General features: G+C 39.5%; 1 long non-coding RNA gene across 1 annotated transcript in view; it reads left to right on the top strand.

Annotated features, from left to right (window-relative positions):
• LOC132223883 (uncharacterized) overlaps positions 1 to 22,533 on the top strand; it is a 585,179-nt gene that overhangs the window by 326,116 nt on the left and 236,530 nt on the right. The window lies entirely within an intron of this gene.

Genomic DNA, 22,533 nt, shown 5'->3' with positions numbered 1-22,533 from the left:
GCTTGCATTGCTTCACAGCTGAGCCTCTTCGTGGCTCCTGCTGTGTGGCCTCAGGCAGGGGCTGAATTAGCACCTCCTTAGATCCAGGAGCCACTGCACCCAGTGGTCAGAGGGGGACCATTCTCCCACTTCAGACACAGCTGATTCCCACAGCCAATTGGCCTGAAGGTCAATTCCTCCCAGTGATCCTACAACAACCAAGGCACCAAGAGTGCACCAAGAGTGTCTACCCCAGGTAACTGGGGTGGCTGAGCCACTGGGCCCTACAGGACACCTGGCGCGCAGGGCCACTCTATCAACACAGGGAAGCAGCCAAAATGCGGAGACAAAGAAAAAGGTCACAAATGGCAGAAACGGAGGAAAGCAAACGACTGGATATAGAGTTCAAGGCCACGTTTATAAGGTTTTTCAAGAATTTTATGGACATCGCCGATAAATTTAATGAATCCCTCAAGGAGTATAGTGAGACCATGGAGGACATGAAAAAGGACCAACTAGAAATTAAGCATACACTGACTGAAATAAAGAATAATTTACAGAGATCCAACAGCAGACAAGAGGATCCCAAGAATCAAGTCAAAGATTTGAAATACAAAGAAACAAAAAATACCCAACCGAAAAAGAAAAAAGAAAAGAGATTCAAAAAATATGAAGATAGTGTAAGGAGCCTCTGGGACAACTTCAAGCGTGCCAACATCAGAATTATAGGGGTACCAGAAGGAGAGAGAGGGCAAGATATTGAAAACCTTTTTGAAGAAATAATGACAGAAAACTTCCCCTACCTGGTGAAAGAAATGGACTTAAAAGTCCAGGAAGCGCAGAGAACCCCAAACAAAAGGAATCCAAAGAGGACCACACCAAGACACATCATAATTAAAATGCCAAGAGCAAAAGATAAGAGAGAATCTTAAAAGCAGCAAGAGAAAGACAGTCAGTTACCTACAAGGGCGTACCCATTCGACTGTCAGCTGATTTCTCAACAGAAACCATGCAGGCCAGAAGAGAGTGGCAAGAAATATTCAAAGAGATGAATAGCAAGAACCTGCAACCAAGATTACGTTATCCAGCAAAGCTATCATTCAGAATGGAAGGTCAGATAAAGAGCTTCACGTATAAGAAAAAGCTAAAGGAGTTCATCACCACCAAACCAGCATTATATGAAATGCTGAAAGGTATTCTTTAAGAAGAGGAAGAAGAAAAAGGAACTCTTACCATTTGCCACAGCATGGATGGAACTGGAGAGCGGATAAATACCACAGGATCTCACTCATTTGTGGAATATAATGAACAACATAAACTGATGAACAAGGACTGATCCAGAGACGGAGAGGCATTGATTGGACTGTCGGAACTTGGAGGGAAGGTAGGGGAGGGTGGGGGCAAGGGGGAAAGTTCAACCAAAGGACTTATATGCAAGCATATAGGCCTAACCAATGGACACGGACAACGGGGGAGTGAGGGGATGGGGGGGGGGTAGAAGGTACACATATGTAATATCTTAATCAATAAAAAATATTAAAAAAAAGGAAAAAAAAATGCCATCAATTTCTGGGTGTTAATGCTGTATCCTACTCCATTGCAGAATTCATTTATTAAATCTAATAGTTTTTGGTGGCGACTTTAGGGTTTTCCATGTCATCTGCAAATAATGACAGTTTTATTTCCTCCTTTCCATTTTGGATGCCTGTTATTTTTTCTTCTTGTCTGATTGCTATGACTAAGACTTCCAGTACTATGTTGAATAATAGTGGTAAAAGAGGACATCCCTGTCTTATTCCTGTTCTTAAGTGGAATGCTTTTAGTTTTTGCCTATTGAGTATGATGTTGGCTGTACATTTGTCATATATGGCCTTTATTATGTGGATGATCCCTCTATTCTGACTTTGCTGACAGTTTTTATAAAAACTGGATGTTGGTTTTTGTCAAATGATTTTTCTTCATCTGTTGATATGATCATGTGGTTTTTGTCTTTCAGTTTGTATATTTGATGTATCACATGTATTGATTTGCGGATATTCTACCAGCCTTGCATCCCCTTAATAAATCCCACTTGGTCATGGTGTTTGATCTTTTTAATATATTGTGGGATCCAATTTGCTAACATTTTGTTGAGGATTTTAGCATCTGTTTGTCAGGGATATTGGCCTGTAATTCTTTTTCTTTGTATTGTCTTTATATAGTTTTGGGGGTAGGATAATATTGGCCTCATAAAAAGAGCTTGGAGGTGTTCCTTCCTCTTGGATTTCTTGGAATAGTTTTACAAGGATAGGTGTTAGTTCTTCTTTGATTGTTTGGTAAAACTCCCCTGTGAAGCTGTCCAGACCAGGGATTTTGTTTCCTGGGAGTTTATTATTATTATTATTATTATTATTATTATTATTATTATTATTTCAATTTCATCAGTTGTTATTGGTCTATTCATGTTTTTCTGATTCTTCCTGATTGCGTTTTGGAAGGTTGTATTTTTGTACTAATTTGTCCATTTCACCCAGCTTGTCCAGTTTGTTCACATATAGTTGTTCATAGTATTTTCTTACAATCCTTCATAAGTCTGTGGTGTCAGTTGTTACCTCACCTCATTTGCTTCTAATTTTTTTTTTATTTGGGTTCTCTCTCTTTGTTTCTGATGAGTCTGGCTAAAGGTTTATCAATCTTGTTTATCTTTTCAAAGAACCAGCTCTTGATTTCATTGATCTTTTTTATTGTTTTTTAGACTCTATGTCATTTATTTCCACTCTGATCTTTATTATTTCCTTCCTTCTACTGACTCTGGGCATTTCTTGTTATCTTTCTAATTCTTTTAATTGTAATGTTAGTTTATTAGAACTTTATATTATTTCTTGAGGTAGGCATGTAATGCTACGAACTTTCCTCTGGGACTTCTTTTTGCTGTGTCCCATACATTTGGGGTTGGTGTGTGTTCATTTTCATTTATCTCTTAAAAGTTGTTTTTTTAAAAATTTCTTCCTTGATTTCATTGGTAAATCATTCATTCTTTAATAACAATACTATTTAGACTAAATGTGATTGAATGTTTTTGACTGTTTTTATTGTGGTTAATTTCTACTTTCATGCTATTGGGATCTGAGAATATGCTTGATATGATTTTAATCTTCTTGATCTTGTAGAGACTTATTTTGTGTCCTAATATGTGGTGTATCTTTGAGAATGTCCCTTGTGCACCTGAGAAGAATATATATTCTACAGCTTTTGGGTGGAATGCTCTGTAAATGTCAATTAAATCAATCTGATTTAGTGTGTTGTTTAAGGTATCTGTTTCCTTATTAATTATTTTCTCTGCAAGATCTATCCAGTGATGTCAGTGGGATGTTAAGGTCCCCAGCTATGACTGTATTACTGTCAATCTCTCCCTTAAAGTCCTCTATAACATTTTTTTAAAAATATATTTAGATGCTCCTAAATTGGGTGCATCTATGTTTACCAGGGTTATATCCTCTTGTTGGATCAATCTCTTTGGTACTATGTAGTATCCTTTTTTGTCTCTTGTCATGGCCTTTGCTTTGAAGTCTATTTTTTTCATTTATAAGTATTGCTATCCCTGCTTTTAAACTTAAATATATTTTTATTGATTTCAGAGAGGAAGGGAAAGTGAGAGAGATAGAAACATCAATGATGAGATAGAATCATTGATTGGCTGCCTCCTACATGCCCCCCACTGGGGATCAAGTCCACAGCCTGGGTATATGCCCTGACCAGGAATAGAACTGTGACCTCCTAGTTCATTGGTTGATACTCAACCACTGAGTTATGCCAGCCAGGATCCCCTGATTTATTTTCATTTCCATTTGCCTGGAAAATTTTTTTCAGTCCTTCACTTTCATTCTGTATGAATCTTTTGTTCTGAGGTGGGTCTCTTGTAGACAGTATATATGTGGGTCATGTTTTCATATCCATTCAGCTACCCTATGTCTTTTGGCTGGAGCATTTAATACATTTACATTTAAGATTATTATTGATAGGTAATTATTTAGTGCCATTTTTATTCTTATTCTTTATTTCTATGTTTCTATATGTATTTCTTATTATTACAGCAGTCCCTTTAATATTCTTGCAATGCTGGTTTAGTGGTAATAAACTCCTTTTGTCTTTTATTTTCTGGGAAGCTCTTTATTTCATCATCTATTTTGAGTGATATTCTTGCTGGACAGAGTAGTCTTGGTTTTAACCCTTTGAGTGCCAACCAATATCCTAGGAACTATGCTAAAATTTCCAAGGCATTTTTGCTGATTTTACAGCAGTTTAGGAAAAAAATTATGAAAATTAGGCAGATAAATGCCAGTGGTCAATTTTAGAACTACAAACACTTGGCATCATAAGTAATCTGCATTTAGGTGCCAACTGTCAATAAAGAGTGAACTACTAGCATCTAATGGTGACACTGCAGAAGGAGTGCAATCGTGCTCCGGGCACTTTTGAGGAAAAACAGGTGGAGTGCGATCGCGCTCCCCCGCACTCTACAGGTTAAATCCTTGCTTTTCTTACCTTGAATACTTCATGCCATTCCCTTCTGGCCTGTAGTGTTTCTGTTGAGAAGTCAGCTGACAGTCTTATGGGAACTCCCTTTTAGGTCACTGATTTTCTTTCTCTTATGCCCTTAAGATTTTTTCTTTGTCCTTAACGTTTGCTGTTTTACTTATGATATATCTTAAAGTGGGTCTCTTTATATTCCTGTTGATTGGTACCCTCTGTCCTTCATGATTGTGTGTGGCCCTTTCCTTCACTAGCTTCAGGAAGTTTTATGTCATTATTTCTTTCAATAGGTCTTTTGTCACTTGTTTACTTTCTTTTCCCTCTGGAACCCCTGTGATGTGGATGTTGTTTTGTTTCATGTCTCAAATTTCTTTTAAACTGTCCTCATGCTTTTTATGTATTTTTTCTTTTTGTTGCTCTGATTGTTTTTTTTATAATTTATCTTTTAATTTACTTATTCAATCCTCTGCTTCATTGAGCCTGCTTTTAATTCCTTTTAGAATATTCTTGATATCAGCTATAGTATTCTTCATTTCTGCCTGGTATTATAACTTTTTTTCATGCTGATCTAGCTTTCATTAAGTTCCTGGTAGTGTCCACCGAGTTCCTAGAAGTTCCCATTAGGTTTCTTGTCGTTCTCATTAAGTTCCTTGAGCATCTTTATAACCATTACTCTGAATTCTATGTTTGATAACTTGCTTATCTCCATCTCATCTCGGTCTTTTTTCTGGTGATCCCTCCTTTTCTTTATTTTGGGTGTTATTTATCTTCCCATTTTAATTGTATGTTTGTGTTTTTATCTATGTGTTAGATGTATTTTCTATGCCTCCCAGTCTTGTGGGGTGGGCTTTTGTAATGAATGTCCTGTGGGACCCAGAGTTGAATTTTCCTTGTGCTTCTGAGCTATATACTCTAGGCGTGTCATTTTTTTGTGGGTTATTTGAAATCTGTTGTGATTGGGTCTAGATTGTTTTTGTCCCATTTGTGAGAGGACTATCCTCTCATGATGGCTAACTGTGAGACTCAGCCACTACAATGTCATGTGAACTGTTGTACGGGTGCTGACAGGGATAAAAAACCTACAGGAAACAAGCAGTAACATACAAAATATCCTGACCACCATAATGAACACAGCCAAAAAAGAAAAGAGAATTAGGAAAGAGAAGAGAGAGCACAAATATTAAGGCAAAAAAGAGAGAAAAGGATGATGTTGATAACAGTAAAATAGTTTAAAAATAGCCAAAACTGGTTTGGCTCAGTGAATAGAGCATCGGCCTGTGGACTGAAGGGTCCCAGGTTCGATTCCGGTCAAGGGCATGTACCTGGGTTGCGGGCACTTCCCCAGTGGGGGATGTGCAGGAGGCAGCTGATCGATGTTTCTAACTCTCTATCTCTCTCCCTTCCTCTCTGTAAAAAATCAATAAAATATATTTTAAGAAATAGTTAAAAAATAGGTTACTGGGATATAAAAGGGGCGAAAAATATATTCTGAAAGGAAAGTAGGGAGGTCAGTAAATAAGAGTAGTGAGTAGGAATAGGAAAATGGTATAAAAAAGACAAGAAGACAGAGAAAGAAAGAAAAATTTATGCAAAGGTAACAATAAGAGAAAGGTAAAGCAAAAGAAATCATGGAAAATAAAAGGATGAAAAGGAGGGGGAAAAGATAGAGTAAGGAAGGAGGCCAATAAGACATATGGATGAAACAAGAGAGAAAAGCAATAAACTTAACAATTATAATAACATCAATGCAATAAAGCAGAGAATGTCAAGAATATAGTGAAAAAAGAACAACAACAACAAAAAAAAAACCACACAAGCAAAACAATACCAACAAATAAAAGAAAAAAGGGGGAAAAAACATTTTTTTTTAAAGCCTGCCAAGTGAAGTTCATCTGGGTAGCTCATGATGTCCAAGGCTCACTGTTTTGTATGTTCATTTCAGGCCTCCAGGGAGGTACTTTTGTGTCAGCCGGTGTCAGGAGTTGTCCAAGTTTGGATCTCTGTCTTTTTTTTTTTCCAGAGAGGAAGGGAGAGGGAGAGATAGAAACATCAATGATGAGAGAGAATCACTGTTTGACTGCCTCTTGCATACCCCCTACTAGGGATCAAGCCTGCAACCTGGCATGTGCCCTGACAGGGAATCAAACCATGACATCCTAGTTTATAGGTCAATGCTCAACCACTGAACCACACCAGCCAGGCTCTCGCTGTCTTTTTGTAGCTGCCTGGTCTGAGGCTCTCTGCAAAGTGCCTCCATTTTTCAGCTATTCTGCCTCTCATCTGTGGTTGACTGGTCTTTCTCCAGTGTCTTCCAAAAAGAGTCTTTAGGATGGAGGCAGTGAGCCCCTTAAAGATTTAGCCATCAGGCACTCACTGAGGGGGAAATTAAACTCTGCTTCAAAGCTGATTCCTCAGTCTCTACCATAGCCTCTTAATCTAGTTCCCTGTAAAATGGCCTAATACCAATTTTAGATTGGATTCTGCTGCCTTTTCTGTATGGGCACTTTTAGCTGGCCTGGGCTCAGTGGGATTGGTCAAAAGAGACTCCAGTGAGCACATAGCCTGCCCAGCCCCCAGTAGGGGTGTTAAGCATTTATTCCTGGTCCCAAACAATAGTTCTGGAAAGTCTTACTCTTGGAATGCCCTCCTCTGAGCTGTTCTCCCTTCCACCAAGGAACTGTGCCCAGCTGGTGTAGCTGGGGCTTCAGAGAGCTGATCCAGCCCCTTCCCTGTTGGGGGTGGGGGGTGCTCCTAGTCTGAAGGAGAGGTAGACATGCTCCACCCCTCTTCTCCCAGTTCTTGCTGTCCAAATTCTCAGGGAGTTTAACTCAGCCTCTCCACAATGCATACACAAAGCCCAGCTGTCACTGGTCTGTCTCCTCAACATAAGCTTTCCTGGTGGATGCTGGGGAGTGCCCTCCATTTTTCAAAAATATATAAAGAAACAAACAAGCAGAACATGTTCTTTGTGAGGACCTGGCATCCTTGCACCTCTGGTCCAAGCAGGAGGGATTACAAAGTCAGCCCCATGCTGGTGTACCACACAGCTGATTTCATTAAAGCTGGGACTGAGATTCTCAGCTCTGCTCATGATCCCAACTGATTTTAGTGCAGGTCAAAAAATCCCCACTCTGTACTGCCGGCAGCTCCAGTCTCTCTGGTGGCAGGAGGGCTCTCTTCCCCTTCCCTGCATTACACAGTTTAGATGCTTCCTGTAGCTCTGTGCAACTCCTTACAGGAAAGCAGAGGGTCCCTTTAGGCCACTGCTGGGTGCAGCCCACTGGCCTCTTTCTATTCTGGAGCCAGACACCATGGCACAGCCTTTCAAGCAGTCAGAGCCCAGAGTGAATCTCTCCTGCTGGGGTTACAGCCATTAGGCACATTTTTTTCACTGGGAAGGTAAGAACCCCACCTCACAGGCAGACTGTTCCCCTGGATCCCTCTGCCCCATGCTGTCCGGGCTCTCCTTCCCATCTCCACTGCTCAGGGTTTGAGATCTCTGCATTTTGATGCCAGTCCACATTCCCAAGGGGAGAGAGCTTTGTAAGCACTATCCCTGTCCTTGCAGCCACACATGGGCTCCAGGAGGGATTCCCCCTTTCTGTGACCCCTCCTCTCTTACTGGTCTCTACATTGTTTCTTCAGTGCTCCTTAGACAGAACATTTCCAATCAGCTTTACTTCTCTTGTTTTTCCAAGCTGACAATGCAGTATTTTAGCTGTAAATACAGTCTGTGGCTGGGAGCAAGGGCACTCAGCCTTTGTTAGAGAGCAGCCATCTTTGCCTCCTTCACCATCTTTTCTTTATCCAGTTGTCTCTCATTGGGCATTTGGGTTGCTTCCATATCTCCAGTATTGTAAATAATGCTGCCGTGAACATAGGGGTGCATATATCTTTTTGAATTACTGTTTTGGATTTCTTCAGACAGATAACCAGAAGTGGGATTGTTGTGTCATAAGGTAGTTATATTTTTAAGTTTTTAAAAATATTTTTTTACTGATTTCAGAGAGGAAGGGAAAGGGAGAGGGAGAGAGAGATAGAAACATCAGTGATGAGGGAAAGTCATTGATTGCCTGCCTCCTGCAAGCCCTCTACTAAGGATCAAGACTGCAACCTGGGCGTGTTCTGGAATTGAACCCTGACCTCCTGGTTCACAGGTTGATGTTCAACCACTGAGACACACTGGCCGGGCTCTTTTTAATAATTTACAGACACTCCATATTGATTTCCATAGTGGCTGTACCAATTTGCTATCTCACCAATAGTGCACAAGGGTTCCCTTTTCTCCACATCATCACCAATACTTGTTGTTTGTTGGTTTATTTATGATAGTTATTCTGACAGTTGTGATATGATTTCATTTATATGTGGGATCTAAAAAAAATAAACTGATAGATACAGACAACAAACTGATGATTTCCAGATGCGAGGATGGTTGGGGAGGCTTAGTAAAAAGGAGGAAGGGGCCCTGACCAGTTTGGCTCAGTGGATAGAGTGTCGGCCTGCAGACTCAAGGGTCCCAGGTTCGATTCCGGTCAAGGTCATGTGCCTTGGTTGCCAGCACATCCCCAGTGGGGAGTGTGCAGGAGGCAGCTGATCGGTGTTTCTCTCTCATCGATGTTTCTGACTCTATCCCTCTCCCTTCCTCTCTGTAAAAAATCAGTAAACTATATTTTTTAAAAAGTGTGTGTGGGGGGAAGGGATTAAGAAATACAAATTGGCAATTACAAAATAGTCACAGGAATATAAACTGCAGCACAGAGAATGTAGTCAGTAACATTGTAATAACTATGTATGGTGCTAGGTGTGTATTAGACTTACTGGCGGATCCCTTTAAAAGCTATATAAGGTCTAACCACTATGCTATCTATTATCAAATGTCAACTGTAATTGAAAAAAACCTGAAAAACTACTACTCAGAAGTTCAGGAAAAGGAGACTTCATAACGAAAGTGAGATGAACTAAATATAAGAACAAGTTGGACTTTTGAAAAGAAGACTTAGAAAGCAAAGTGAATAAAGGCACAGAGGTAGAAATGAATGTTATTTATTGAGCATTATCTGGCTAATTGTGATTTTAATAAAATATGTTGAGATCAACTTGTTTGGACTATAACTGTAGAATATTAAGAGTATCAAGACATAGGAAGACAATGGTCTAGTATTACTTGTATTGGTGTCAAGTAGACAGAGATGTCTCCTTCCTGGACTTCAACAATTTGTTTGAAGGGAGTACTTTCACCATGTAAAAATTTGGCACCAGCAGCGTGATCATCAGCAGTGAGAATTTAACCTGCCCTGACTTTATGAAATTTTGGGCATAATTGCTTGCCTTCTTCCTCCTTTTCCATATTTTATGGTGCATTTTTCATTTTAAGTACTGATGTCATGTTCAAGGTTGTATATTACCTGCCCACACTGCCTGCTATCTTTGATAATGTGTGCTTAGATGGAACTGTTTACATTCTACCTTTTTCCCTAAAGCTCTATAATCCATGTATAATGACACAGCCTGTGGAATTATGGAATGAGAGCTGACTTTGCCTCATAGAGTGCTGGAAAATGAGAGACAAGCATTCTAAAGCTAAAATGCTAATGGATGCAAAACAGACAAACAAATAAATACTAGACCTTAAAGTCTTGGTCTTTTCCATATTTATCTAGACCTAAGTTTATGGTGGTAGTAGGTGGGTATATAAGTGACAGTGGGGTTGAGGGAGGATAGGGAGGGTTTTAACCTAAGGGAGGATAGGGAGGGTTTTAACCTAATGATGCAAATAACTTCTCTTTATTGACCACCAGCTTTTTGCTGATGAGTGCCAGAAGAGTGAATAAGCATTTCTAAAGCAGAGGCACTGCTCAGTGTATTTAGTCATTAGTCATTATTTAATTAGTCTTGAAAATGGGGCTTCGTTTTAGAGATATTTTAATGGTCTTGATATTGAATGACCTTGGTATGGCAAAGATACTTGTCCTTGTGTGTGTATGTGTGTGTTTAAAATGCAAATAATGGAAGTGACTTTGGAGCTGGGCCAAAAAATCCTCAGCACCAAGCTAAGGTTACTTTAAATCTTGCTTTGCAGGTCAGATGGAAAGATGCCTGAGACAAGCAATACATTTTTTCCCTCTGCCACTTTGGGAGGACAGATTAGCCAGTGAGTCACTTCTTGTTTGTTCAGATAGACTGACCCATCATTTGATTTACTTTGAAGATCCAAAGTTTAATTTTGATAAGGGAGTGACTGTAGAAAGAAAATGTTGAAATTTCGGAACACTAGTGAGTCATAGGGCCAGAGGAGTCATTTTCACTTCACACATTGCTTAGAGGAGTACCTTGGAGCTATGTTATCTTGTTTCCTGGTGGAACAATTTCTGCAGGCAGAATGGTCTCCATGGTCACAGGGTGGTGGAGACTTGGATCTCTAATCCTTTCTTGGAAAAGGTGGTGTTTGATAGCCTTAACACAGGACTGATAATTGCTGCTTGTTATCCTAGGAGTCTAACCAGTTTTTGCTAGCTCTGAGCAATGAGGCTTTGGCTGTTTGGGGAATGAATATGTGTGTTACTTTCCTTCTTCACTCTGGAGGTTTTGAGCTTTGGTATGATTTAATAGACACTTTTACATGTTCCACTTCTAGGTCATGAAATGCATCTCTGGCCTTCAGTGTTGTTGCAAGTTAAAGGAAGATATATAGTCTGACAAACCCTCCAGTATCTTTTGTGAAGTATTTAACATAAGATAAGGGCCTGATTTAGCCAATGTGCCCATGAGACAGCTGACAGGTAGCTATTACATATTTACTAAGTATTAGAAACTGTGGGGTAAAAGTGAAGCTGTAAACTTTTTACAAAATTTATTGCTTTTTGTGGTGGTTTCTCTATTGGTGAGTACAAAGTACCTTCAGATTGCAGTTCTGCCTCTATACTTTTTGAACAGTGTATCTTTGGTTAAGTCTTACTCTATTACTCTCAGTTAACTGTAAAAAGAGATAATACCTTAATCTTTATCTTCCTCATGCATAGGATTATTGTAGGCATAGCTAATGGTCCCAGTTTGATTCTAAGATGATATTACCCTACCAATTGCATATGCCTGGGTACATTTGGAAGGTCTATGAGGCAGATTTGCCTGGAGTCAGTTATAAAAAGTCTCTTGGAAAATAACTTTTAAGCAAAAACGGATTCAGACTCATGAACTTGCCATAGGCATGGTACTAGGAAGCCATGGTAAAAGGAATAACTAAGTCTTGTTAAAGATAATAAGAATACAAAGCAAAAAGATAATTGAAACATTTGGGTCTAAGCAACAGACCAGAGCAGCCTATATTGGGGTTTCAGGGAAATGTAGGAAATAAAAATCACCTTTGGGAAGGATAAGAATCAGATATGACGAGAGGAAATGACAAGTATTGGAGAACTGCGACCCAGGCCATTCTAACAATCAGGAGAGAGGTAGCCTCCATTACCTATTCCTGGACTCTGAGGTTTATCCACTGGATGGTGCACTAGTTTCCCATTTTTCTCTTCAAGGTGTAGATGGTAATTCAGATACCTTGATATAAATAAGATTTGGCCAAAAGGAATGGATAGATATTTACAAATTCCTAAATTAAATGGGCTTCCTTTAGTCCATTCTTTCCTATATGTTATGTTCAGGGTATAGGGACAGAATGGCGACTGGTTAATCAGGGCTCAGCTAAACTCTGCGAATATGGAGAAGAGAGAAGTGGAAGCAATAAAGATTCCACCTAAATTTATCTATCCTTTCTACTACACTCTTTCTAGAGGTATCATAAGACCAAGGAGCTCTCTGGCTTAATCCACAGGCTGAGACCTCATGATCTTGAATGAGATAGACTCATCTTCTGTCCTTGAATCAGAATGACCTTTGAGAAGGTGATGGTGAGATCTGGTAATTTTACTGTAGTCTTGTTAATGTGGTGGGCCTTGGAACTTGAGCTAATCAGGTAGGGTCCTGAGTGTGGCATATGTAACATGGGCAGGAGATTCTTTGGGGGAAAGAAGTTGTCTCTTGCTCTTAGGGTAGCTGATGTACCTGAGAACAGGCTTTGATTTCAAAGATTAGAATAAATGTGAGGAGACAAATAAGTAGGCACATAATCAGAGAGGACCTTACAGGAAGGTTGACTTTCCTAGGGATAAACCCAATAACCATCTGTAGTTCTGGCATAATTATTAAGAACATCTCTTTTCACTCCTTAAATTCTCCTGGTTTGGATGGTAAATTATATGGCAAAACATTTGGGTGACATTGTTTTGTCTCCCCCCACCCTTTTATTGAATTTATTGGGGTGACATTAGTTAACAAAATTATACAGATTGCAGGTGCACAATTCTACAACACATCATCTGTACACTGTATTGTGTGTACACCACCCCAAGTCAAGTCTCCGTCCAACACTATTTATCCCCCTATACTCTCCTTCACCTCCCCTCCACATGGCAATTGCCACACTGTTGTACATGTCCATGAGTGTTCTCTCTCTCTCTCTCTCTCTCTCTCTCTCTCTCTCTCTCTCTCGTTTTTCAGTCTGCACACACACACACACACACAGCAACAGCTGTCTACCTTCTCTCTCTCTCTCTCTCTCTCTCTCTCTCTCTCTCTCTCTCTCTCGTTTTTCAGTCTACACACACACACACACACACACACACACACACACACACACAGCAACAGCTGTCTACCTTATCTCTATGAATCTGTTTCTATTTTGTTTTTTAGTTTATTTTGTTCATTAGATTCCACACATAAGTGAGATCATATGGTACTGGTACTTGTCTTTCTCTGACTGGCTAATTTTACTTAGCATAATACTCTCCAGGTCCATCAATGCTGTTGCAAAGGGTAAGAGTTCCTTCTTTTTTATGACTGAGTTGTATTCCATTGTGTAAATGTACCACAGATTTTTTTATCCACTCATTCACTGATGGGCACTTTGGCTGCTTCTGAATATTGCCTATCTATCTATCTATCTATCTATCTATCTATCTATCTATCTATCTATCATCTATTTATCTCTATATATAAAAGCCTAATATGCACATTGTCCCCTTGGGAGTTCGACCAGGAGACTGGGAGTTCCATCACTTGCTATGATGTATGCTGACCACCAGGGTGCGGCACAGAACAAAGGGAGGGCCCGGTCGGCAGCCGGGGTAGGGAGGCCTTGGCGGGTAGCTGGAAGGCCCCCAATCAGCCCTGATTGCCGGCCAGGCCTAGGGGCCCTACCCATGCATGAATTTTGTGCACCGGGCCTCTAGTTATAAATAATGGTGCAATGAACATGGGGGTGCATATATTCTTTTGAATTAGTGTTTTAGGTTTTTTTGGGATATAGTCCCATAAGTGAAATTGCTGGGTCAAAAGGCAGTTCCGTTTTTAATTTTTTGAGGTAACTTCATACTGCTTTCCAATCTGCATTCCCAACAGTGCATGTGGATTTCCCCCCCCCCCCCCATGTCCTTGCCAACACTTGTTGCTTGTTGATTTATTGACAACTAGAGGCCCGGCACACGTAATTCATGCACGAGTACAGTCCCTAGGCCTGGCCTGCAATCAGGGCCATCTTCCCCAATTGTCCACAGCTGGCCCCACCCCCCACCACCACCCACTCCTCGTTCCCTGTTCGCTATCAGATGATCAGTGCCTGATGGCCTCGGGGAAGGGACCGAGAGGTCGGCTGTCCCTGCCTGCTTGCCAGTCCCACCCCCACAGCTGGTGGCCATCAGGTGATCAGAGCCTGCCAGCTGGGGAAAGGGACCAAGAGGTGGTCAGTGCATCTCATAGTGTCTGGTCCAGTGGTCGTTCTGGTCATTCTGCCATCAGGGTCAATTTGCATATTACCCTTTTATTATATAGGATAACCATTTTGATAGGTGTGAGGTGATATCTCATTGTGCTTTTAATTTGCATTTTCTTGATTAGTGATTTTGAGCATCTTTTCATATGTCTATTGGCCATCTGTATGTGCTGTTTGGAGAAGTATCTATTTAAGTCTTTTTCCCAGTTCTTTTTTAAAAAAATATATTTTTATTAATTTCAGAGAGAGGAAGGGAGAAGGAGAGAGAGATAGAAACATCAATGATGAGAGAGAATCATCCATCGGCTGCCTCCCACACACCCTCCCACTGTTGATTGACCACACAACTGGGGCATGTGCCCTGATTGGGAATCGAACAGTGACCTCCTGATTAATAGGTCAATGCTCAACCACTAAACCACACTGGCTAGGCTGCCCATTTCTTAATTGGATTGTTGTTTTTTTTTTTTTAGTGTTGAGATTTATACATTCTTTATAAATTTTATATATTAAGCGCTTATCAGATGTATTGGCGAATATACTCCCATCCAGTGGGTTGTCTTTTCATTTTGTTGATGGTTTCTTTTGCTATACAAACACTTTTTAGTTTGATATAGTCCTATTTGCTTATTTACTTACTAGAGGCCCAATGCACGAAATTCATGCAAGAGTAGGCCTTCCTTTCCCCAGCTGCCGGCACTGGCTTCCCTCTGGCGCACCCAGGACCCGGGCTTCCGTTTGGAGCCCCTGCTTTGTCTGGAAGGTCGTCTGGAAGGATATCTGGTCTCATTAGCATATTATGCTTTTATTATTATAGATTTATTTTTTAATCCTCACCTGAGGATATGTTTTTATTGATTTTTTACAGAGAGAGGAAAGGAGTGAGGGAGGGTGAATGAGAAAAGAGAGAAATATCGATTTGAGAGAAATATTGAAATGTTCCCTCCTGTATGTGCCCCACCTGGGGATTGATCCCACAACCTAGTGTGTGCCTTGACCAGGAATCAAACCTGCAACCTTTTGGTGCACAGAATGATGCTTCAACCATGTGAACCACCTGGCTAGGGCTATTTTTTTTCTTTTGCTTCCCTTGCCTGAGGAGATATATCAGAAAAAATATTGCTGTGGGAAGTGTCTGAGATTTTACTGCCTATGTTTTCCTCTAGGACTTTTATGGTTTCAAGTCTAACAGTTAAATCTTAACCCACTTTGAGTTTATTCTTATGTATAGTGTAGAAGGTGGTCTAGTATCATTTTATTTGCACATATCTGTCCAACTTTCCCAACACAATTTATTGATTTAGACTTACTTTACCCCATTGTATGTTTTTGCCTCCTTTGTAAAACATTAATTGATCATAAAGGCATGGATTTATTTCTGGGCTCTGTATTCTGTTCCATGGATCTACATGTCTGTTTTTATGCCAGTACCATGTTGTTTGGGTTAGTATGGAATTTTAGTATAGTTTGATATCAGGTAGTATTATACCTTCAATTTTGTTCTTCTTTCTCAAAATTGCTGTGGCTTTTGGGGTCTTTTGTGGTTCCATATAAATTTTTGGAATATTTTTTCTAATTCTTTGAAATATACCATTCGTATCATGATAGGAATTGTGTTGAATGTATAGATTGCTTTGGGTAGTATGGACATATTAATGATGTTAATTCTTCTATCCATGAACAATATATATGACTACATTTACTTGTATCTTCTCCAATTTTTTCTTCAATATCTTATAATTTTCAGAGTACAGGATTTTTATGTCCTTGGTTAAATTTATTCCTAGGTATATTTTTATGTAATTGTAAATGGGATTGTTTTTGTAATTTCCCTTTCTGTTAATTCATTATTGGTGTATAAAAATGCAACTGTTTTCTGAATATTTATTTTGTATTTTGCTACTTTACTGAATTCATTCATCAGTTCTAGTAATTTTTTAGTGGAATCTTTAGGGTTGTCTATATGTATCATGACAGTATCATGTCATCTGCAAATAATGACAGTTTTACATTTTCCTTTCCAATTTTATGGCTTTCATTTCTTCTTCTTGTATGATTGCTGTAGCTGTGACTTCCAATACTATCTATCTATATAATAGAAGAATATGCAAATTAGCCAGGAGGCCGTAATGTCATGACCGAACAGCAGGGACCTGAGGCTGCATGGTGCCTGGCCAGGGTGAGGGACCTCAGGCTGGGACCCCAGCCCCATGGGGCTTGACAGGTACCTGAGGCCGCACCCCTTGCCAAGCAGGGCTTGATAGGGGACCTCAGGCCATGCCCCTCTCCTGGTGGGGCTTGACAGGGGACTTCAGGCCATGCCCCTTGCCCCAGCGCCTGGCTGGGAGACCTCAGACTGCACCCTTCACCTGGTGGGGCTTGACAGTGGACCTCCACCTGTGCCCACTACCCTAGCACCAGGTCGCAGGACCTCAGACCATGCCTCCTGCCTGGCAGGGCTTGATGGGGGATCTCAGGCTGTGCCCCCCCCCACCCCAGTGCCAGGCTGGGGGACCTCAGGCCGTGCCCCCACTTGGAGGGGCTTGACAGGGGACCTGAGGCTTTACTGCCCACCCAGTGCCAGGCCAGGGGACCTGAGGCTGCACCCCCCACCTGGAGGGGGTTGACAGGGTGAGACCGGCCAGGTCTGGGTCTCACTCAATGGGGGTGGGGCTGGCTGCGTCTGGGTTTTCTGCATTTTTGAAGTGCATGCAGGTGGTAGGCAGGGACTTGACTCTAGGTCCCGCAGTGTACCCAAGACTCTGACAGGAGGGAGATTTTCATATACATTTTACTAATTTTCTTTCATCTCTGACACTTCTATTATAGAGAAAGGGCAAATAGCAATATTAAAATATTTCCTCTAATTAATTCCCTTTTAATGTGTACGAATTTCATGCACCAGGCCACTAGTGTTGAATAAAAGTGGTGAAAGTGGATATCCCTGTCTTGTTCCTGGTCTTAAGGGGAACACTTGTAGTTTCTGCCCATTGAGTATGATGATGGTGGTGGGCTTGCCATATATGGCCTTAATTACATTAAGGTATGTTCCCTTTATTCCCAGTTTGCTGAGAATTTTTATAATAAATGGGAGCTGCATTTTATCAAATGCTTTTTCTGAATCTATTGAAATGATCATGTGGTTTTTATCCTTAATTTTGTTTATGTGGTGTATCACATTTATTGCTTTGTGGATATTATACCAACCTTGCATTTCTGAAATAAATCCCACTTGATCATGGTGTATGATACTTTTAAAGTATTGCTGGATCTGATTTGCTAATATTTTGTTGAAGATTTTAGCATCTGTGGTCATTAAGGATATTGGCCTATAATTTTCTTTCCTTGTGGTGTCTTTATTTGGTTTTGGAATTAGGATAACGCAGGCTCTGTAAAATGAGGTTGGGAGACTTCTTCCTCTTGCATTTTTTTGGAATAGTTTGAGCATAGGTGTTAGTTCTTCCTTGAAAGTTTAATAAGTTTCACTTGGAAAGCCATTCAGTCCAGGACTTTTGCTTGTTGGTTGTGTTTTTTCATTTTATTTTATTACTGCTTCAATTTCATTAATTGTAATCTGTCTGTTCAAATTCTCTGTTTCTTCCCGATTCAGTTTTGGAAGATTGTATGTTTCTAGGAATTTATTCATTTCATCTGCATTGTCTATTTTGTTATCATAATATTTTCTTATAATCCTTTGTATTTCTTTGGTGGCAGTTGTTACTTCTCTTTCCTTTCTGATTTTACTTATTTGGGTCCTCAATCTTTTTTTCCTGATGAGTCTGGTTAAAGGTTGTCAAATTGTTTATATTTTCAAAGAACAAGCTCTTGTTTTCATTAATCACTTGTATTGTTTTTTTAGACTATTTTATTTATTTCTGATCTTTATTCTTTTCTTTTTTTCTACTCACTTTGGACTTTGTTTATCTTTTTCAGGTTTCTTTAAATGTAAAGTAAGATTATTTATTTGATATTTTTCTTGTTTCTTGAGATAGGCCTGTCATGCATGAATTTCCCTCTTGGGACTCCTGTCACTGTGTCTCATAGATTTTGGGTTGTTGTGTTCTCATTTTCATTTGATTCAATGCATTGTTTTATTTCTTCCTTGATCTCAATGTTAATTTATTCATTGTTCAGAATCATGTTATTTAGCTTCCATGTCATTGTGTGTTTTTCAGTTTTTTCTTTTTATTGATTTCTAGTTTTATAGCATTGTGGTCAGAGAAGATGCTTGATATGATTTCAGTCTTCTTAAATTTATTGAGAATTGTTTTGTGTCCTAACTTGTGATCTATCCTAGAGAGTATTCCATATGCACTTGAGAGGATTGTCCATTCTGCTTCTTTGGGGTGAAATGCTCTGAAGATATCAATTATATCTATCTGATCTAGTGTGTCATTTAAGGTCACTGTTAACTTGTTGATTTTCTGTCTGAAAGATGTATTCATTGATGTCAATTGCATATTAAAATCCCCTGCTATGACTGTATTATTTTGGTCTCTCTCTTTATTTATTTATTTATTTATTTATTTATTTATTTATTTATATTGCTTAAAGTATTACAAAGGGTATTACATATGTATCCATTTTATCCCCCCGCCCTAGACAGTCCCCTAGCCTCCCCTATCCCCCAGTGTCTTATGTCCATTGGTTATGCTTATATGCATGCATACAAGTCCTTTAGTTGATCTCTTACCCCCCGACCTCCTGCCCCCCCAACCCTCCCCGGCCTTCCCACTGCAGTTTGACAATCTGTTTGAGGCAGCTCTGCCTCTGTATCTATTATTGTTCAAAAGTTTATAATGGTCTCTGTTGTCCATGAATGAGTGAGATCATGTGGTATTTTTCCTTTATTGACTGGCTTATTTCACTTAGCATAATGCTCTCCAGTTCCATCCATGACGTTGCAAATGGTAAGAGTTCCTTCCTTTTTACAGCAGCATAGTATTCCATCGTGTAGATGTACCACAGTTTTCTAATCCATTCATCTACTGATGGGCACTTAGGCTGTTTCCAGATCTTAGCTATGGTGAATTGTGCTGCTATGAACATAGGGGTGCATATATCCTTTCTGATTGGTGTTTCTGGTTTCTTGGGATATATTCCTAGAAGTGGGATCACAGGGTCAAATGGGAGTTCCATTTTCAGTTTTTTAAGGAAACTCCATACTGTCTTCCATAGTGGCTGCACCAGTCTGCATTCCCACCAGCAGTGCACAAGTGTTCCTTTTTCTCCACATCCTCTCCAGCACTTGTCGTTTGTTGATTTGTTGCTGATAGCCATTCTGACTGGTGTGAGATGGTACCTCATTGTTGTTTTGATTTGCATCTCTCGGATGATTAGTGACTTTGAGCATGTTTTCATATGTCTCTTGGCTTTCTGAATGTCCTCTTTTTAAAGGTGTCTATTTAGGTCCTTTGCCCATTTTTTGATTGGATTGTTTATCTTCCTTTTGTTAAGTTGTATGAGTTCCCTATAAATTTTGGAGATTAGGCCCTTATCAGATATGTCATTGGCAAATATGTTTTCCCACAGAGTGGGTTTTCTCGTTGTTTTGTTGATGGTTTCTTTTGCTGTGCAGGAGCTTTTTAGTTTGATGTAGTCCCATTTGTTCATTTTTTCTTTAGTTTCAAGTGCCCTAGAAGCTGTATCAGTGAAGAAATTGCTTCGGCATATGTCTGAGATTTTGTTGCCTTTGGATTCTTCTAGAATTTTTATGGTTTCCTGTCGTACATTTAAGTCCTTTATCCATTTTGAGTTTATTTTTGTGTATGGTGTAAGTTGGTGGTCTAGTTTCATTTTCTTGCATATATCTGTCCAATTTTCCCAAGAGCATTTATTGAAGAGACTATCTTGGCTCCATTGTATGTTCTTGCCTCCTTTGTCAAATATTAATTGAGCATATTGCTTCGGGCCAATTTCTGGGCTCTCTATTCTATTCCATTGATCTATATGCCTATTCTTGTGCCAGTACCAGGCAGTTTTGAGAACAGTGGCTTTGTAATACAACTTGATATCTGGTATTGAGATTCCCACCTACCTTGTTCTTTTTCAGGATTGCTGCAGCTATTCGGGGTCTATTTTTATTCCAGATGAATTTTTGGAAAGTTCGTTCTAGATCTATGAAGTATGCCGTTGGTATTTTAATGGGAAGTGTGTTGAATTTATAGATTGCTTTGGGTAGTATGGACATTTTAATGATGTTGATTCTACCAATCCATGAACACGGTATGTTCTTCCATCTGTTTATGTCTTCCTCTATGTCTTTTTTCAACATCCTGTAGTTTTCTGAGTAGAGGTCTTTTACCTCTTTAGTTAAGTTTATTCCTAGGTAACTTAATTTTTTTGGTGCAATGGTAAACGGGATTGTTTTTATAATCTCTCTTTCTGAAAGTTCACTATTGGTGTATAGAAATGCCTCAGATTTCTTGGGGTTAATTTTGTATCCTGCTACATTGCCAAATTCATGTACTAAGTTTAGTAGCTTTTTGATGGAATCTCTAGGGTTTTGTATGTATAATATCATGTCGTCTGCAAATAAGGACAGTTTTACTTCCTCTTTTCCAATTTGAATGCCTTTTATTTCTTCTTCTTGCCGAATTGCAATGGCTAACACTTCCAGTACTATGTTGAACAGGAGTGGTGAGAGGGGGCATCCCTGTCTTGTTCCTGTTCTTAGGGGAAATGGTGTTAGTTTTTGTCCGTTGAGTATGATGCTGGCTGTGGGCCTGTCATATATGGCTTTTATTATGTTGAGGTATGATCCTTCTCCTCCCACCTTGCTGAGAGTTTTTATCAAAAATGGGTGTTGAATTTTGTCAAATGCTTTTTCTGCATCAATTGATATGACCATGTGGTTTTTTTCTTTCAATTTGTTTATGTGATGTATCACGTTTATTGATTTGTGGATATTGTACCATCCTTGCATCCCTGGGATAAATCCTACTTGGTCATGGTGTATGATCTTTCTGATGTACTGCTGGATCCGATTTGCTAAGATTTTGTTGAGGATTTTGGCATCTATGTTCATGAGGGATATTGGCCTGTAATTCTCTTTCATTGTGTTGTCTTTACCTGGTTTTGGTATTAGGGTGATGCTCGCTTCATAGAATGAGCTTGGAAGTGTTCCTTCCTCTTGAATTTTTTGTAGTAGTCTGAGGAGGATAGGTTTTAGTTCTTCCTTGAATGTTTGGTAAAACTCCCCTGTGAAGCCGTCTGGTCCTGGGCTTTTGTTTGCTGGAAGCTTTTTGATGACTGCTTCAATTTCTTCCATAGTTATTGGCCTGTTGAGATTTTTAGATTCTTCCTGATTGAGTTTTGGAATGTTGTATTTTTCTAGGAATTTGTCCATTTCCTCCAGGTTGTCTAGTTTGTTGGAGTAGAGCTGTCCATAGTATTTTTTAACAATCATTTGTATTTCTATGGGGTCTGTTGTAATTTCGCCTCTATCATTTCTGATTTTATTTATTTGGGTCCTCTCTCTCTGCTTCTTGGTGAGTCTGGCTAGAGGTTTGTCAATCTTGTTTATCCTTTCAAAGAACCAGCTCTTGGTTTCATTGATTTTCTGTATTGTTTTTTTGTTCTCTATGTCATTTATTTCTGCTCTAATCTTTATTATCTCCTTCCTTCTGCTCACTCTGGGGTTTTCTTGTTGCTCTCTTTCTAAATCTTTGAGTTGTAGAGTTAGATGATTTACTACCATTTTTTCTTGTTTTTTGAGGTAGGCCTGTAGAGCTATAAACTTCCCTCTCAGGACTGCTTTCATTGTGTCCCATAGGTTTTGGATTGTTGTGTTTTCATTGTCATTAGTTTCCAGGATGTTTTTAATTTCTTCTTTGATCTCATTGGTAACCCAATCAATATTTAATAGCATGCTATTCAGCTTCCAGGTGTTTGAGTATTTTGGGTTGTTTTTATTGTAGTTTATTTCTAATATTATGCCATCGTGGTCTGCGAAGACGCTTTTTATGATTTCAATCTTCTTGAATTTGGGGATACTTTGCTTGTGACCCAATAGATGGTCTATTTTTTAATATGTCTTATGAGCATTTGAGTAGAATGTGTATTCCCTGGCTTTGGGGTGAAGTGTTCTGAAGATGTCTATTAAGTCCATCTGATCTAGTGAGTCATTTAGGATTGCTGTATCTTTGCTGATTGTTTGTTTAGAGGGCTTATCCAGTGCTGTCAGTGGTGTATTGAAGTCTCCTACTATGATTGTATTGTTG

The sequence above is a fragment of the Myotis daubentonii genome, chromosome X, assembly GCF_963259705.1.
Source record: "Myotis daubentonii chromosome X, mMyoDau2.1, whole genome shotgun sequence".
NCBI lineage: Eukaryota > Metazoa > Chordata > Mammalia > Chiroptera > Vespertilionidae > Myotis > Myotis daubentonii.
This window is presented reverse-complemented; position numbering and strand designations above follow the sequence as displayed.